The sequence below is a fragment of the Cheilinus undulatus genome, linkage group 21 (genome assembly GCF_018320785.1).
Source record: "Cheilinus undulatus linkage group 21, ASM1832078v1, whole genome shotgun sequence".
NCBI classification, from domain to species: Eukaryota; Metazoa; Chordata; class Actinopteri; order Labriformes; family Labridae; genus Cheilinus; species Cheilinus undulatus.
The window spans coordinates 19936326-19941085 of NC_054885.1; positions in this window are offsets into that span (position 1 = coordinate 19936326).

Genomic DNA, 4760 nt, shown 5'->3' on the forward strand with positions numbered 1-4760 from the left:
TATATTAAAACATGTGTTGACTTTCTTTAACAAAGCCCACCCCCACCCAGGCCCACCTACAGAAATGGCTGATCCCCTGACAGCCCATTAAATGGGGCCCACCCTGGATAACTTAATAATATCAGTGTATGCATGTGTCATGCAAAGTACTGTTGGCGCTAGCCTCCTGGCTAATATTTCAGATGTCAGCTCTCCTTAAACTGCCTTTGAAGCTAGTAGTAAACAAGTCTGTAAACAAGTTATTGACTTCTTTCGTTTTTGGCATCAGAACTTTTGCGGAGGTCCTGGCATGGCTATCACCCTGATATTAATGGAAAAACAGTTCTGGGTAGTGACTGCACTTATGCTATTGTTGGACAAACAAGGAAGAAAAGGAAAGAAAGAAGGAAGCAAGAGGAAGGAATGTAGAACCACAGGAAGGAGGATGGTTGGCAGAACATCAGGAAGAAAGAAATGAAAAAGGCAAGGTAGAAAAGAAGAGAGAAACAGAAGAAAATGAAAAAAGGAAGATCCAAATAATGAAGGAAGAAGAAAGGAAGATAGAATGGAAGGAAGACAAGAGGATGCTTGACAGGAAGGGAAGAAGAAGGCAAGGGAGAAAAGAGAAGATAAGAGAATTAAAAAGGAAGGAATGAAGGAAGGACGACAGCGAAGGAAGAGATCAAGGGAGGTAGAAAGGATAGTAGGATGCAAGAGGGAAAGAAAGATGAGGAAGAAAGGAAGGAAAGAACAGTGAAGAAGGGGAAGAAAGAAAGGAAGGAAGCAAGGAAGAAGATATGTGTTGAGAAAGGGAAAAAGGAAGGAAGGTCAAACAGCCCCCCCACACACACACCCACACACACACCTTCAAATGATGTCTCAAACCTTTCTTCAAGCTTCTTTTATTGAGGTGACAATTTGGCTTCGCCTTGATTTACACAGTAATGGTCATTTACAGTGAACATTTTACAAAACAAAACTCCAAAACAGAAAAAAGATCCTAAATTTGGGTGTGATCACAAATAACTGTAATGATCATTACTGGTACCTGTTGCAGAAGGATTCAGTTTGTTGGTGCAGAGAAGTCTAACCTGTTTTAACCTTCAGTCTCCTCACTCTGGTGCTTCTTTGATTTCACACGATGTCCACAGGGTATCTACAGATTCATGAAAAATGTCTTCAAATTTAATCTTCCTACATCTTTTATTTCAGTTCCTGAGTTTTTCTAGTTAAATGCAGAAAACATTTAACAGTACTTACATCTGACAATTTCCTAAATTAGTAGAAACCCTGTGTGAGCTAACATCCTTCTCACCTACTCCCCCTAGTGGCCGTTTTATTTTGAAATCCCTTTGGTGCAGGCAGGGATTTCAGGATCTGCACAGAAGCCTCTCTAAGCTACACCCAGACCTTGAGTTTCTCTCTGTTGGTGCACAGCAAGTGGAAAGTTGGCATCAGTGCACACTAGTTTTTACATGAGAGTCATACTTGAACATCAGCAAGTGGGCAAACTATGAATACACAAACACCTACACATCCAGTTGGTCGTACATGAACACATTCCAGGGACCACACATGTTTAACTAGTGAGTGGCAATGCTTGGCTGAATGTTAAGAGTCCGTTTACAGATGAGTACAATGGCGTGAATACATCATATAACACATAAGTCGACACTTCCTAATAGGCAAAGCATATTTGACTCAAGTGTGCTGGCTTATGCCTAATATGAACTCAGCATGGTGATTGTCCATCAACAAAAACATAAACTCTTTGTGTTGAACACAAAAGTTTTACTCTGTTAGCATTCATCTCATTACAGCACTTTTAAAAATATAGCCTTAAACCGCCAAATCTGTACATTTTCATACATTATAAGCAAACCGTGCCTTTAGTTGCAGTTTTTACATCTTCTGTACATTCTTTGACTGTACAAATATGCACAGTTACACCTATCTGTAACAGAGAAAAACAAAAATGAGGAGTTTTTGAGGTTTATGAGTGCTGCAGAGAACAAAAAGTGTACTTTCTTTATCCTGAGCATCCAAAAAGCTACCATGGGATATTATACTTTCAGTGATAAGCAGCCTACAATGAACAGGTGTGTAGTGTCTGCTCATACATTACAGAGTCAGAGGATTTACATTCAAAGTACTCTATGTAAATCTTTTTACTTGTCTCATAGAAACCACAGCAATAAAAAGGTCGCTTAACACATTATACATATATTCACATGTACACTTATTACACCCCTATTTGCTATTGTGCATTAGCAAAGTAAACTGAGACTATAACACCATTAGTGGCTGGAAGAAGCTCATATTATTGCATGTTACTGCAAAGTGCGCTCATGCTCTACAAATGCATAGCTAATATGTCACAAGGTTGTTTTCATTTTCACATAGTGCTTTATAATATTGAGTAGAGCTGCAGTGATTGATGGAAGCCCTAAGCTTTGGTTACGACACGGCAAATGAAATTTCATCCAGCAAAAGGAGAAATTTCATACAAGGTAGACTTTTGGACTTTCCACTGAAAGCGGCTAAACAAGCAGCGGCAGCAATGACAGCGTGGTCAGCCACTGTCCTACAGCATGATGCAAAAATATTCTAGCAGTATGTGTGGAAGGTTAAAGATAAGCATTTACACTCTTGTGGTCCTCTGTACATATGTTGTTGTGTGTGAACATGTGCATTTATATTTATGCTTCTTCACATGGCCATAGGGGGTCAGTGTGTTTCCAGGCAGTTCTAGTTCATGGTTGAAAGGAGGCTACGAAATCCAGAGGAACCCTTGTTATTGTTAGTCCTGCAGAAAAAAAATAATGTTTTTTGTTTCACACAAAAATGGAGAAAAAACAGATTCCCAAAAATGTTTTCTATTTCAAAACAAAAAATACTCTTGTTCCATATTTTTGTGTTTTTGACAGAAAATTGGAAAAACGTAAAAGACAGTTGTTATCCCATTACTTTGTTTTATTGTTTTAATGAAATACTTCAGGACAAGGAGATCACGTGACCCATTGGGAAAGGTGAAAATATTTTGGATATTCCACATTTTAGCCTAAGTAGCTTCCCACTGTCTTGTGAAATATAATTATATAAGGCCTATTTGCTATATATAGTGTATTAGAATAATGTACTTTTTTAACAACTAATTTACTTATTTATTTCTTTTGCACACACAATCCAATCATAAATTGAAAATTTGACTCCTGCTGTGCATGGTCCAAGCAGTCCAGGCTTGGTTATTTATATTAATTTATTTCCCTCCTAATATTTATACAGTCCAGTACTTTTACTATTCACACTATTTAAATACACTGTACAGAGTAAATAGGGTTATTTTCATACTGCAAAACACAGTGGATGGCTATATAGGTTTAAATTTCACATGAAGGCTTTTATTTTGAAATGTTCACCTTTTCCACTGGGTAACATGAGTTCATTTTTCTCAAGTAGTTCATTAAAACAATAAAATAAAATAACATAACATAACATAAAATGATTGCAAAAACAAAATCAGACTCCTTTTTTAATTTCTTTTTTCAAAAATGTAAAAAACAAAATAACAACAGTTTCTCTGGATTTCTGCGGCTGGTTTCAAACAGGTAATGGAACTGCCAGAAAATACACCGACCTACAGGTAACCCTTCTTCCTGAAAGATGCTTGTTATGCTTGTTATTGTGTATAAAACTATTAATAGAAGACAGATTTTTTTCATTGTGAGGCTGTTGTATTTGCTGAGTCAAATACTCCATAGCACCCGGTTTTGTCATCTTGACTCTAATATAAGCAACCAGAAATAAGAAAGAAGGGGCGAGAAGTTTGGTATTGGGGGTCACCCTGTCTCTTGTAAGCTTCCCCACTTCCATATTGATTCTTCAGTACACCAACAGTCTGTTCGCCCTCATAACAAAAGATACAAATCACTATAATCTCATTTCCAAAGCTTCATAGTTGAGAATGTGTTCTGAGCGTACTGTAATCAGCAAAGCTGCTATCTACTGACACTTAGGCAATTCTGAAACCACTTACATGTGCCATTCTGTATAGGTAATGCACTGTTATAGGCTGCAATACAACAAACATAAGCATATATACCTTTAACAATCTGAATATATGTCATCTCAAAGCTCCATGCTTGTCTTTATGCTCTCTCTTACATTGGTGGTTTATTCACTAGAACCAGTTGTGTATCAGTTGAACTGTTGTTCAGATATGCTCATGGATTACGAGCTCTGTTGTCAAAAATGGCTCCATGAGAGATTGTCATTAAAAGGTATATCTAAGATGTCATTTAATCTATACAGTTAGATATTTTTAGCTGTAATCAGTCTCAAAAATGGCTCAGGAAACAAAATGTATCAATGAAAGCCTGAATACTTCAAACTGATGGTCCTATAATGAAACGTCCCTTAAATCTTAATCCCACAGTGTCAAATCTAAACCCTATCTGAATACGCTATTATGGTTAATTCAGATCAAGCTTGCTTAGATGAGGCACTTCAGTATTTCACCCTGCAATACAGTGTGAGACTTGTTGGCTTCTCACGCAACACGGGGCTTGATGTGAACTTTTAACCCTTACCAAAATACATACTATATAAAGCACCAGGCATCAGATCCCACTCAGCCAGAAGAAGGAACACAAACCAAAACAGAATAAAAAAAGAATAAAGAATTAGAAAACATAAAACAGGTATCTGTGGTTGTTGTAAGTGCTATTTCCCCCTTTCCCCGAACCCCCAGTCAAACCCACATTCCCAAACGTCCTGTGTCG